Raw genomic sequence first — 15,465 nt, forward strand, 5'->3', positions numbered from 1 at the left:
CAACCACAAGTCGTCTCATCCTCTCCTGCGAATGTGAATAAGGGCATTCTGCAGAAATTTGTAGAACATTTATAATATATGTTGTTATTACTAGTGGTAGTGTTCATTTTACAGCTGACCAACCTCCCACTATGACCCCTTCCACCAGGTACAACATGCTCCGCTCCTGGACTTCCCTCTTATCTTATGACCTGGGTTGGACTTGTTCATGATGAGAATGGTGTTTCAACACAGGTATAAATGAAGGGAAGTCCAGGAGTGGAGCATTTTGTTCCCGGTGGAAAGGGTCATTTTGGAGGGTCTGTTCTAGACATTCTCAGCACATTTAGTAATTTTCAGCACATTCTGAAGGGAACAAATAGTAACTGAAAGCTCTGCACAATTAGATGGTGCTATTTAAGTAAAGAATTAAAAAAAAAAACACCAAGGTCGGGATGTACGAAGCAATTTCGGTACATCTCACCGCACATCGCATTGATACTAATCGCATATGTACAAACGTATATGGTACTTGTGTAGTTTCACAGTCTCTCATGAAACTTGGCAGCTTGCCAGACTCTGTGTTTACTGAGCGCGTGCCGCTCTAGATGTAATGTACGCTGCCCAGCGCCGATAGGTCATTGTGGTACTTGTAGTTCCACAGTGGACACCCCGGCACACCGCTAACGAACGGGGCTTCACCCCGGCACACCGCTATCAAAGGGGGTGTCCCAAATACAGACGCTAAAATTTAGACGCTAAAGCGTCTGAATCTAGACTCCCTGGAAACCGCTAAGAAGGGGGCATCTGGATTTAGACGCTAAAGCAGGCATGTCCAACGTTGGCCCTTCAGCTGTTGTGAAACTACAAATCCCATCATGCCTTGCCACCGTTTTGCTATTAGGGAATGCTAAAACTATTGCAAGGCATGCTGGGATGTGTAGTTTCACAACAGCTTGATGTTCAAGGTTGGACATGCCTGCGCTAAAGCGTCTAGATTTAGTAGGGTGTAGGGGTACATAGGGGTGCACTGTGCAAAACACTATTAAACCTGTTCACAATGACACTAGTCGACATAACAGCTATCGACCTTGTTAATTCCACTATCCACGCCACCCCGAAGCGTGGCGACGGTACGCGTCCTACGACCTTTTCATACCCCCACTATCCACGTCAGCGTGGAGTTGATTTTATATAGTGTGACGAGCGCAGCGAGCCACCGTGCCCGAAGCATGCGCGCATAACTTCACAGGTATACGCGTGCGCTCGCCACGCTTCGGGCTCGGTGGCTCGCTGCGCTCGCCACACTTTATAAAATCATACCCCCAGCGTGGATAGTGGGGGTATGAAAATGTCGTAGGACGCGTACCGCTGCACTCGCCACGCTTCGGGGTGGCGTGGATAGTGGAATTAACAAGGTCAACAGCTGTTACGTCGACTAGTGTCAATGCAACAAGCTTGCTTTTTTTGCATCTAGTGAGAAAAACCCGGGTCGCGCCTGTTCACACTGCCATACACCGTTTATTACTCAGGAATAACCCTGCAAAAAACACATGTGTAATTCCCGGGGCATTACACCTGGAATTTCACTCACACCCGTTCACACTGAGACAGGACACAGGAAATTACTGTTTGCCCTGGCAAAAACCCGGGTTTTTGCGGCAGTGAGAACGGGGTATTAATCACCTCACTCCAACATGCACAGTGACTGCCTCCCACAGTCCTGCGCCAAAGGAGCAACCTTTTTGCTTGTGTTGAACTTTTGTCAATGTCTATCTTGTGCGTGTCCACATAGGCACTGTCTGTAAGCTAATCGACAGCCATCAGGAGAAGAGAGTTGTGTCAGTCAAGACAGAGCTGTAAATGACAGGGGCAGCTACATGATGGAGGCAGCAGATAGTCAAAGACAGAGTTCTATAGCGGAAGGAGAAGGGTCCAGCACAGACTATATCAGGAGATGAGTGATGTGTTAGTGAGGACATGGCTGCATGTGACAGAGGAAGTGACATGATGTGACGTGAAGAGAGGAATGGAGGCAGCAGGAAACTGCAGTTATATACTGAAAGAAGCAGAGTCCTCCAGCAGCACACAGTGATAGTGAGAGGGCTACATTTATCAGGGTCAGTGATGGGATATGAGCATGGTGACCAAGACAGGAGGAAGCTGCAGAACGCAACTTCTCCAACTGCTCCTGATGTCAGAAGATTGTGGTGTTCAACAGATTAATTATATTGCAATATATCTTACATCCCAACCCCTCTGCAGTGGAACTACAAGACCATCAACACCCCACCTACAGTTCCAAGCTTTAGTTACATCCAAATAACTTGTTTACAGATTTCAGGATGGTTCTCAGGCAATTATCCGCACAGTTCCCTTGCGGTGATAATAAGCATAGAACTACCTACTGTCTCTATGAGGTCCATAGATATGTTCAGGCATATATGTTAGTGTTACAGGCTTGGAAGTGAAAAGACAAAGGAAAATTAAGAATGTGCGATTGTCTCAGGGTTGGGATCCTGACACTCCTATAGATGGAACATCGGCTTTCCCAGAAATGCTTGGCTTACAAATTCGGGAATTCTGGAGTCAATGGGGTATAACCACTATTGGACAATTATACTCAGAGTCGGTCTTCAAAACTTTCCAACAGCTGCAGATGGACTATCCCATGCCCAATATACATTTATTTAGATACTTACAGCTCAGGCACGCCTGTAGGGCACAGTTTCCCTCTGACCCTCCCAGCATCCAAGATTTGCCCATTAAACGTTTGCTATTGTCACTTGGGCCCTTATTCTGGTCGGTGCGGATATATCCGCGTGCGTTCGGCCCGCCGATGTTTCGTGTCTGCGCATATGCAGAGGCGTCTCTGCGCATGTGCGAGCGGGGCGTACGGCCAAATCCCGCATTATATGTGAACACTCCGAACAGGGGGTGGAGAGGGGCGTGAAGGGCTATTTGGGCTCATTACTATATGTATACGCCCCGCGTTTCATGGGCGTTCCCATGCAAACGCTGGGCGTAGGTATGGTAATGCGGCTGTGACGCACGTGTAGGGGGCGGACATATGACATCGCCGGATGTCAGCTGCCCGCCCAGATCCCTGCTTTTGCATGGAAAAATGTCCGTGTGGTCTGAGATGCCTTAGTTCCCTTAGATGGAGGAGAAAATATACACGTGCGGTCCGTTCGGCCAGCATCTTACCGCGTACGGACGGAGTTGGCGATCCGTATGGAAGGCGGGGTTTCGCACGCACGGTCCTGGCCGCATAATCGGATCCGGCCGCACCGATCAGAATAAGGGCCTTGGTGACACTAAGATAATATCATTACTCACAGTTGATGACTAAGTCCCATGTTGGTCCTGACGAAGCTAATAGCGAAGCGTACGCCGACCGTACCTTCGTGGCTACCCCCCACTCCCCTTCCCCATTGAATGCATTTTGATCTGTCTAGCTTAAATTAGAGTATAGGTGTCCGTGGTCCATGAGCGATTGAGTCCGTGAGCTCAGAGTCCGGCGTGTAGGCGTAGTGCATGACGCGCAGCACTGCGACCGCTGAGTCTCTTTAGCACGAACCGGCCACACCAATACTCCCGGAGTAAGCATAGCGCTCCCGTACCGATGGTGTGCCTACTCTTAGCCGGGTTCTAGTCGTGCTCCCTAACTTACACACCAGCCACTAGCTGGCAGTCCTTTCATTTTCCTACTGTTTGCTGCGGTGTCGAGCTTCCTCCAGTGGAGCTGACACGCAGCAGCACTCGACAGTATTAGGGCGCACTTATCTTGGAGCATTCCAGGCACAATTAGACTCGGTTGAGTGTGATTTTTTCTATATAATAGGACCACGCACCTACCGTGTACTTATACCAAGTTCATAAAGGACAGTATATCAAAACACTATCTACAGTGAACACAGCACATTTAGGGAATCTGGGGGTCCCACGTTGTAAGGATAGAGATATCCTTTTTTATTACATGTTATAGGTTTGATGTCTTTTGTGTCTTTTTATTTTCGCTATATTTTATCATTGAATTAATAAAGGTTACATTTTATTACTCTGAATCCTTCTGGTGCACCACACAGAGACATTCCTTTTCTTTCTCCAAAAATCTTTGTCCCATGTTGATAATCTCTCAAACGTGAGAGGGAGACCTGGGACCTTTGTCCCAGGAAGCCTGGGATACAGCCTCGGCTAGTCCTCGCGTATCTACGATTTCGGCTAGGCTTCAACAAATTCAATTTTGTTCTACTGCACAGAGTATATCTAACCCCCGTAAGGTTACTTAAAATGGGAGGTAGGACTGATGCTAGATGCCCCAAGTGCGCCTCACTGGATGGTTCATTCTGGCATCTGGTGTGGTCATGCCCGGTGATATGCAAGTTCTGGCAGGAGACGACCCCAATTATAGCAGCAACTGGTATCCCATCAGACATATTTACCCCGTTGGTATGCATTTTAGTGACATTCGAAGAAGATATTCTAGATAAACCAACTCAACAATATGTGATCAACCTACGTACTTTGGTAAAAATGTGTATTTCACGATCATGGTTGCGTCATCGGGCCCCGCGACTACTGAAAGGTTGGCCCTAGTTAACAACAATGTGTAGCATGAAAAATTTGCATATATATTTCTAGATAATCAGATAAGAAATATTATAATATTTGAAACACATGGTTGGACTCTCCCCACATGTGTCTAGATGTTGGCGATGGTTGAACACCATTCTACTTGGATATTGTAGGGGGTGTGCCCAGCAACTCTACAATCAGTCCCCACCAAGACTGGCTGGTTTATTGACGACAAGCTATAATATGCCATGTCATTATAACCACCTAACTCTCTAAATGCCAGATGGGTTGTGTGACACGAGTCGTATATACATCAACTATACCGAATATGTCGTACCAGACACCAATGTGCGATTATGAGGTTCCAGGAGCATCTCCCTTATCTGATGTCCTCCAATATGGTAGGTTCACCACTTGATAAAGATGGGCAGTAGGCATTCTTTTAGCTTTGTCCAAAGAATGTGGACTATAATCCCTATCCAGGAGTCAGTCCTTGTTTACCTAAACCCTTTGGCTTACCATTCCAAAGGTGGTGGCTGAGGGCTTCGTTATATTATACATATAATGTACAGTCTAGCACGCTGCACCTGTACAGTTTCGTTTTCCTGCCTGGGGTGTCGCTCTCTGCTATTTGGTGCCTCTAGCACACTTTGGCCTGTATCTCTGAGTGCTGAGATACATACCAGAGTATGCTAGAATCACAAGAACAATGGACGACACCCCAGGCGGGATAGAGGTGACAGGTCCAGGGTGCTAGAATGAACAGAATTATATAAATTGAATATATATATATAAAATAGGGGACTTGACCTGAAAGGAAAATAGGGGTTCAGGGAGTTTATATAGATAGGAAGGGGAAAGCATATGGATTAGTTATAAGTTGTAACAAAGTGGCATCACTCAGTCAGAAGCGTATAATAGCTATTTATTAGAAACTTATCTCACGGATGCATATAAACTTTAGTTAATATACCAAGATGTTCTCTATCATGTAGAATACATACAGAATGTACTGAGATGTTCTACTCAAGATGACATAAGATGTTTTGCCTATGGATAGAGTTAGAATGTGTCTTCTTCGGTCTCAAACTGGTGGAAATTGATCTAAATCGATGTTTCAGGGGCTAAAACACACATTTACTAACATAAGATTTTGACTTGCCGAAAAAAAAAGCTAATATTGAATACATCGGAACCCCTTCCGATGTATTCATGTCGATAACTGCCGTCTTTTCGGCAAGACGGCAGTTTCGACAGAGATTGAATATATACCACAGTATCTTAAAAATATACTGTACACCGTTTCTCCATCTTAAGACCCCATACATAATATATTACTGCAATGTCCTCATCCCCCAACTGCCAGGGTGGGCTATTATGAGTATGAGCTATGGTCCCTATTCAATCTTGGGTTGCGACAGTCAGAATCCCAGCCTGCTTGCACCCAGCTTGACAGTTTTGACAGGCGGAATTAAATGTTCTGCCTGCCGAGTGTTGAAAAGGGGGCGCATCGGCAAAAATGGCTGTGGAATGTCGAGAAACGGCTGTGAATTCGACAATCTACTACCATTCCCGACAAAACAGATAAGACTTGTTTTAAAGTCTAATCTGTTTTGTCGAGATCTATCTTCAATGCTGTCGGAAATGGCAGCATTGACTAGACGGGGGGGGCGCTATTTCCCCTGACGGAAATAGCGCCCGACACTGAATACCTCCCTATGACTTCATTCCCTGATCACGACCAAAACCAGTTGGGATGTCAAATATGCAATTTTTAAAATGAAGAATTTCTCAGATTCTCAGACAGGTTGCCAATCATTGATGGCCACAGATGCCAGTCGGGTGGTTGAATTGGGGGTTATAGTGTTCATTCTAGCACCCACTATCTTTGAAAACCCATGCAGCTCCACTTCCCTGCCTGGGGTGTCGCTGTCTGCTGGAGTGCTTCTATCACAGTGTGGTCTGTATATCAGCACTGATGTGCAAACTGGACCTGTGCTAGAAACACCACAGCAGACAGCAACACCCCAGGCAGGGATAAATCGCATGAAAATCATCCACATCTCATTTGGCATCAGGTCCAATGCGATGAGCGGTCCCTTGCGCATTGCATTGGGGCCTGCGAGTCGCGACAGCTCGGGAGAGATATGCGATATATTGTATGCAAAAGGACCAAATGCAATATATCGCATTCGATCCTGATGCCCAGGAAAATCCGAGGCGGTTCAAGGGGAAAACGTGTACGACTTTTCCGAGCGGAGAAGTTGCACAAGGGTCTGTCTCGTATAAGGAGCCCAGGGGGTTGCTCAATGCAGATTAAAAATGTACGGTATTTTTTTCCACTTAACAAAATCCACATTTACCAATTTTCCTGAAGCCCTTAATTTTAAAACACATTCTGAACCTCATATAAGACAAAAGGAAAATGACAACTCTAAGAGGCAGCAAGATTGATGTAGTGAATTACACGGTTAGGGAAAGGAAATAAAAACACGTCCTGTATAATATTGTTACAATTATTACTGCATTATAATTACACTCTGTCACAAGGAGAGAAAGAGAGTGGAGAGACAGGGTGCATAATAGAGGGGGGATTGGCCAGAGTGAAGTGGAGAGAGAGAACGGGATAAGTGAGAGAGGGGGCCAGGGAAGAGGAGAGGGGGAGAGAGAGAGGGGGAGGGGGCAGCGAAGAGGAGAGAGAGAGAGAGAGAGAGAGAGAGAGAGAGAGAGAGAGAGAGAGAGAGAGGGAGGGAGGGAGGGAGGGGGCGGCGAAGAGGGGAGAGAGAGAAAGAGAGAGAGAGAGAAAGAGAGAGAGAGAGAGAGAGGGAGGGGGCAGCGAAGAAGGGAGAGAGAGAGAGGAGTGAAAGGGGGCAGAGCAGAGGGTAGGGCAGGGAAGAGGAGAGGGGGAGAGAGACAGAGGGGCAAGGAAGAGAATAGTGGAGTGAGATGGGGCAGAGAAGGGGGGGGGGGGCTGGGGAGAGAGGGGAGAGGGCCAGAAAGAAAGAGAGAGCGATAGAGAGAAAGGTAGAGAGGAGGGGCAGGGAAAAGGAAAGAGGACTGGCAGGGAAGGAGAGAGAGATGAGGGGCAGGGAAGAGGGGGAGAGAGCGAGAAAGAGTAGGGAGGGGGAGAGAGAGAGAGAAAGAGGGGAGACAGGGAAGAGGAAAGAGAGAGAGAGATATATAGAGACACAGGATATAGGAGAGAGAGAGAGAAAGAGAGAGAGAGAGACAGTATAGAGGGGAGAGAGAGAGAGACAGGATAGAGGGGAGAGAGAGACAGGATAGAGGGGAGAGAGAGACAGGATAGGGGGAGAGAGAGACAGGATAGAGGGGAGAGAGAAAGACAGGATAGAGGGGAGAGAGAGAGAGAGAGAGAGAGAGAGAGAGAGAGAGAGAGAGAGAGAGAGAGAGAGAGAGAGAGAGAGAGAGAGAGAGAGAGAGAGAGAGACAGACAGACAGACTAGGGGGTATATTTACTAGAGTGTATACAAACGAAATGAAGCGTACTAGCCTACTTTTGAAAACTAGTTTCAGGGAGATTATAGTTGGTAGCAGAATTTTTGCACAGCGCCCCATTGAGGGGCGTGTCATGATCCAGCCAAAGGGCGTGTCTAGTTCCATATATGGAGAGATTGTGAAAAAAAGATTGTGAATGTGGCACCTAGAAGCGTGGGTGTGTACTGCTACATCTGAGAGGAATCTTTTAAAATTACTTCTATCCAAATGTAGATGAGCCTCAAAGCAGTTAGTAAGAGCTACTATACTTGGTAAGGGGCTGGGAAATGGTGCTGATAATTCAATGTAAATGTATCTGTCTCTCATTCCAGTGTAATGTGGGTTATGTGACATGAGGGAGATTGCTAGACTAATGAGGGAGAGAGGGAGATTGCTGCTATTTCAGGGAGTCTCCTGCAGAATGCAGGAGGGTAGGTAACTATGAAATGAAGTGATGTTGCCCATAGCAACCAATCAGATTCTGTCTATCATTTCTCTATTGCATACTAGAAAATGATAGCCAGAATTGAATTGGTTGCTACGGGCAACATCGCCTCTTTTCATTTTTAGAACCTTTAGTATATATACCCCTTCATGTTATGCTTGGTCTTCATCTCCTGAACACAACTAGAATATAATAGAAGCATTTATAGCGGAACCGTGTCTATTGTTTGACTCCTAGCACGCTACAGCTTGTTACACTATCCGCCAGCTAAGCTGTGCATCTGATTTGTGTAATAATAAATGCAGCGTCCAGCTGTATACATTATGTGCAGTGATATATATACATGGGGAAGAGCATTATCCTGCCAACTTCCTCTGCAGAGAAGCTCAGGATGTGCCAATGAAAGTGATAAGAATGGCACAAATTGTCCCCAAATCACTTATGGAGACTTCAAGGCTGCAGCTCTAATGGGTGCAGATTATACACTGGAGTCTCAGCACTAAACAGTGCTACTAGACGGACAGAGGTTACAGGACTGCCAGCCCCTGCAAATATTCATGGCCGGATCCAAGGACCCCGTCCCCACACTCTCCCCCTAAATCGCGCACACTGTTGGTACTGAAATCGGAACACAGCATGTTTCAGCTTTGTCTTCAATTTCCCCACTACACAGCCGCTGCCAGCGCTGCCCGCCAAGGTGCTGAAGTCACAGTCAGCAACTCGCGGTATTTCACAGTCTGCACTGTGGCTGCAGGGATTTCTGTCCTGTCCAGAGGCTGAGAGTGAGGTGGCGCCATTTCACTCAGTCTCAGCTCCTTTCTCAGCGGCGCCAGAAGTGTGTGACTGACTGGCAGCGGGCTGTGTGGTGCTGGCATGTGTGACTTGCTGGCAGTGGGCTGTGAGTAGGGAAGCCAATCCCGGGGCATTTTCGGGATTGAAAAATGCTCAATCCCGGGATCCCTGGATTGGCTTTCCTAATAAAAAGACACAATGGCTGCCCCACATTTACCTTCATTTGAGGGTGTAGCAGGGTTGCCAGGAGCCCGGTTGCTGGGTGGGGGACGGGTCGTCCATGCTCCTTGCTGGGTGCGGGCTGGCATGCTGGCTGGGCGGGTGGGTTTGCTGGGCCGGCTCCTTGGTGGCTGAGTGGGCGGCGCGGCATCACACTACCGGACACGACCTCTGCCTGCGCAGTGTGACCTCTGATCTCGTCACGCTGTGCAGTGCTGCCGGGAGAAGTCGGGCAGCGTCTGAGCGATGCTCAGATGCTGCCCAGCATTAGACTGCACACATGCGCAGTCTAATCCCGAAATCCCGGGTATTGGAAACTCCAATCCCGCTGATCCCAGGATTGGCCACCCTAGCTGTGAGCTGTGTGGTGCCGGCAGTGTGTGACTGACTGGCAGCGGGCTGTGTGCTGTGAAGCGCTGGCAGTATGTGACTGGCTGGCAGTGGGCTGTGAGCTGTGTGGTGCCAGCAATGTGTGACTGGCTGGCAGTGGGCTGCGAGCTGTGTGGCGCTGGCAGTGAGTGACTGGCTGGCAGCGAGCTGTGTGGCGCTGGCAGTGAGTGACTGGCTGGCAGCAGGCTGTGAGCTGTGTGGCGCTGGTAGTGAGTGACTGGCTCGCAGTGGGATTTGAGCTGTGTGGCGCTGGCAGTGGGTGACTGGCTGGCAGAGGACTGTGAGCTGTGTGGTGCCAGCAATGTGTGACTGGCTGGCAGTGGGCTGCGAGCTGTGTGGCGCTGGCAGTGAGTGACTGGCTGGCAGCGGGCTGCGAGCTGTGTGGCGCTGGCAGTGAGTGACTGGCTGGCAGCAGGCTGTGAGCTGTGTGGCGCTGGTAGTGTTTGACTGGCTCGCAGTGGGATTTGAGCTGTGTGGCGCTGGCAGTGGGTGACTGGCTGGCAGAGGACTGTGTAGCGCTGGCAGTGTGTGACTGGCTGGCAGCGGACTGTGTGGCGCTGGCAGTGTGTGATTGTGTGGCTGTGAGGCGCCGGACATACCAGTTATTGTGAATTATTCTTAAACAGCAGCACTATATACTAACTTTATCTAACTACTAATATAGTGTTTATTCTAGCACCCGCTATCTTTGAAAACCCATGCAGTTCCGGTCCCTGCCTGGGGTGTCGCTGTCTGCTGTGGTGCTTCTAGCACAGGTCTGGTTTGCATATCAGTGCTGATAGACAGACCACACTGTGCTAGAAGCACTACAGCAGACAGCGACACCCCAGGCAGCGAAGAGGAACTGCATGGATTTTCAAAGATGGCGGGTGCTAGAATGAACACTGTTGTGAGCTGCCTTTCGTAATCTTATGGTGTCCGTCTATTTTTATGTATATGTCCATTAAATGTACTAAGAGTCCCATTTTCTTCCCATATTTGTAAATCCATTACTTATGTTATTTGTATTTTCTTAATTCACCAAAGAATCATTGGTGTATTCCAAGAAAATACGTTTAACATAAGTAATGGATTAATTGATAAAAGGCTTCCAGCCTGGCAAAGAATCGGATTTATCCCCAAAATTAGCTTATTTATTGTATTTCCCTATATATTTTATATCTCACCATCGGAATACTAAATACAGTGTAACATATAGAAGCAGTCCATCTCATCGCTGCTTCTATATAATCTATATTTCTATAACCGCCATTATATCACATTTATTGATCGGGCCCCTACAAGTTTGTTGTCCATGGCCCCCCTACAGACCTTAGGGCCTTATAAATATTATTTATTGGACAATATCCTGCCACTATCACACAAAAGGGTCATTAATGGGAGTGCAAAGGGCACCTACACCACATGCGCTGTTCTGTAATGGCGTACGCCTGAACATAGAACATACATCAGTGTTCATTCTAGCACCCGCTATCTTTGAAAACCCATGCAGTTCCTCTTCCATGCCTGGGGTGTCGCTGCCTGCTGTAGTGCTTCTAGCACGGTGTGGTCTGTATATCAGCACTGATATGCAAACCAGACCTGTGCTAGAAACACCACAGCAGACAGCGACACCCCAGGCAGGGAACAGGAACTGCATGGGTTTTCAAAGTTGGCGGGTGCTAGAATGAACACTATACATAGAAATTCTGAATGCGGATGCATCAAGCGGTTTGTAACAAACTGCTCCTACATCACAGGCTACATACACATCTTAACCCTTTGAGCGCTCACATTTATTATATAAATTCAAATAAAAAATATTGTGTAATTATATTTCCTATATAAGGTAACATTGGAGGTCATTATGATGAATAACAATGTTTGCTGGGCAAACACCAATTTTGACAAATTCACTTGCCACTCAAAGGGTTAATGTACTTCAGACGAGCAATTCTGATCTGTACACAGCTTGGTCGCGTCTCATTTGCACCTGAATAGTGTTACTGTGTGCCAATGAGACGTCTGCTTGTAGAGTACATTGGCCAAAGATTTGCGCCCTATTTCGGGCTGTAGGTATAGAGGTTTCTTTGGGATCTCCTGCAGCAGGGATGGCATTGGCATGACTGCATATGACAGTGACGTAGGCTGCCCGAGTGAGCAGATGTATTGGGGTGGTGTGGTCACGTAGATGAGTCTGAGTTATGCTGTGTACACACGGGGGCGATAGGGGCTGTAATCGCAGGCGACCATATTGCCAGTGATTGGAGTGCGCACCAGCGATAAATCGCCGGGTGCGCGCTCCCGTTTTCTGACCCATTGTAATCGCTGGTCGCAGGAGCTTGCTCCTGCGACCAGCTAATTACCTCTGCAGCTCCCCCAGCAGAGGTCCTTTTCATCAGCGACCATCTCTGGTCGCTGATGCAAAGGAGACACTGGGCAATATATTGCTCAGCAATATACTGCTAGCCAGTGCTCGAAGTGGGCCGGTATACGCCGGTATGGCATACCGCCACTTCAAGCACTGACTTTTTTTTTTACCCCAATAGTCCCGATCACTGTGGCTAGCAGTGAACGGGTGGATGGAACCCCTTCCTTTCCGCCGCGAGTGACGCGGCATCCTGGCCGGAAGACATGCCCGCCAGCTCTTCTCCACCTCCTCTTCCCGGTCAGTAACCTTCCCATCTTCCGGGGGTCCCCGTACAGAACGGCGGTGCAGCTGAAGTTGCTGGGCAGGAGGTGGCGGTGGGTGGGCATGGTGTCCATGTACCCCAGGCAGCTGCTCTCCTCCTGCTATCTGCCACCACTGCTGCTGCATGTGCGGGGTGCTGGGTGATGGTGGTGGGCTAGATGCTGCTGCTGGGGCTCACGTGTAGAAGCGCACATAGCTTCCATGCAGGAGCCAGCACTGGCTGCACTGCTGATGGAAGAGGAGGAGGCGGCTACCAGCATCATCCCCGGGATAACCCTTTTGCGCAGCAGTGCACAGTAGATGCGCTCTTGCGTCCGGGAGAGAGGTCACTAGTCCGGCCCCTGGAAGTGCACCGCAGCCGTCATGCCATCCTCAGCGCTGGGAGCTGGTAAGGGAAGGGTTGCTGCACTCCTCATCCGTCCCAGGCACTCGTGCAGGCAGCGTCACCTCCCCCCGTCACTCCTCTCCCCTCCATGCAGCCAGTGAGCTGGTTATTACTGCTGGATGCTGCTCTTCCCTGTACCCAAATGTACCCTGGTACAGTGGGGGGACCCACTCTCACACCCGGATGGGGTGGTTCCCACTGTCACACCCATTGTGTGAGGACAGCATGCCCCCCTGGCAGAGACATCACTGCTGGCATCGTTACAGTGAGCACAGCAGCAGGTAGTCTGCAAAGCACCGGTGGTGATCCCTATCTTCACTCCTTTGGGATCATCCTCACCAATACCCCCCACATACCGTGAATCATCATGACTCACATTATAATGTGGGAATTTCCAGGTGTCAGTAGCAGTGGAGACATTTCAGCTCAGTTAAAATAATTTATTTGTGCTTCTTTGGGGATATTCAGAAAACATGGCTTGTTGGTAGTGATGAAATGTACAGAAAATATTATGATATATACAGTGAGCTATGAGAATCTTTGCAGCTGCTGTTGGGGGCATGAGAGTGTTAATCTTGCAGGCGTCACATTGTATAGACATCAGTGCTAATCCACGGTTTATAAGCTTGCACATCTCTCCTGATCTTATTGTGCACATATACATGGCATATGCATTCCTGAGAGTAACGCATAGGGGTCATAGGTCGACAGGGTCAGAAGGTCAACACAAGCATTAGGTCGACAGTCTAAAGGTTGACATGAATTTTTCACATTTTTTGTCCCAAATTTTGACATAAGTTGACATGTACACCGTATCAGTGTGCCTCTGTCCCTGCCATGTGTGCCGCTACCCATGTGTTCCTCTGTCCCTGCCATGTGTGCACCTGCCCATATGTGCCTCTGTCCCTGCCCATTTGATCCCATACCCATGTGTGCCTCTGTCCCTGCCGTGTGCCCCTGCTTTCCTCTGTCCCCACCCGTGTGTGTCCCTGCACATATGTGCCACTGTCCCTGTGTCCCTGTGTGCCTCTATGCCTGCCTGTCTGTACCTATGCATGCCCGTGCCCCTGCCTCCCCGCAGTCCCTGCGTCCACAAATTTTGGCTCAATCTGTGTGACATTATGTAAAGTGTGGATCAATCTGGGTTGCATGACGTGAATTTTTGGCTGGCATGACATGAATTTTGGCTCAATCCGGGTGGCACAATGTTTAAGGGACAAGTATAAGTCGGGTCTACTATTGTGTTGAATAATGTATATAAGACGTATATGGCGTGGCACACTCCACTCAAGGACATGCCCCCTTTAAGCAGCCACACCCCTTTTAAAATGGCCACGCCCCCTTTTCTGGAGCGCGCGCGCATAGCACAGACCTTCACTTTTTCCATACCCCCACTTTAAAATTTCCAATTCGACCACTGCTGCTAGCAATACATAGGGAGAGGGGCCCTAAACTGCACACCCTGGACATTTGAGGTGCTACCTGCTGAGACTTGTAGTGCAGCAAGCAGGAGGAGGAGTTTGCAGGTGCACACTAAATATATATGCTAGACCTTTTAATATCTTGCTATATTGCATTTGAGGTTATTAGCATAGCAATGGCCATTAGTATGGGCTTGTCCACCGCATCCAGGTTACCTCAATAGGACAAGTCCCTAACACTACTCTGGGACAGGTCCAGGGCACAGGGCCCCCCAGGCCAGCCCAGCAGAACCACCCCATGGCATCACATTAGTGTGAAATTAAAGTGATAGTAAAAGGGATAGGGGAAATTATATGTGATAGGACTTACCTAGGTAAGAAGTAATAATAAATGTGAAGGGTGCTACATATATATTAAACAAACTAAAGGGGTGATTGAAAGTGTACGATATGATGCCATGGAGCAGCCCAGCAACAGCAGCCCAAAGAGCCCAGCGCCTCAAACACAGTCCCACAGACCAACACTCAGCATATATGTACAGTAGGACTTACCCTCATAGTGCCAAGCTGAGGTGTGCAGTCTTGAATGTTGGGACTCCATTTTTGATGGATTTTTTTTCATTTTTTTCATTGATTTTAATTAGGTTGGAGTCCCAACATTCAATACTGCACACCTCAGCTTGGCACTATGAGGGTAAAGGTGCCCATACACGTTACAATTATTGTATACAATATTGTATACAATATCGCATCTCATCCGATCTCGGTTTTGCGATAAGATTAGATGAGATGAGATCTAGTACAAAAAGTATGTGCAGCACATACTTTTTGTATTAGATCTCATCTAATCTGATGTCATCGCAAAACCGAGATGCGATGAGATGCGATATTGTATACAATATTGTATACAATAATTGTAACGTGTATGGGCACCTTAAGTCCTACTGTACATATATGAGTGTTGGTCTGTGGGACTGTGTTCAGTCATGTGTTCGCATTCCCTAATAGCAAAACTGTGGCAAGGCATGATGGGACTTGTGGTTTAACAACAGCCGGAGGGCCATAGTTTGGACATACCTGGTATAAATAG

At 48.1% G+C, this 15,465-nt stretch overlaps 1 protein-coding gene across 1 annotated transcript in view; it reads right to left on the reverse strand.

The window, feature by feature from the left end:
- The window catches only part of LOC146081299 (putative acyl-CoA dehydrogenase 6), a 107,668-nt gene that overhangs the window by 90,803 nt on the left and 1,400 nt on the right, over positions 1–15,465 (reverse strand). The gene's annotated exons all lie outside the window — the stretch shown is intronic.

Source organism: Crinia signifera, chromosome 5 (assembly GCF_055691185.1).
Source record: "Crinia signifera chromosome 5, ASM5569118v1, whole genome shotgun sequence".
In the NCBI taxonomy this organism is placed as follows: Eukaryota; Metazoa; Chordata; class Amphibia; order Anura; family Myobatrachidae; genus Crinia; species Crinia signifera.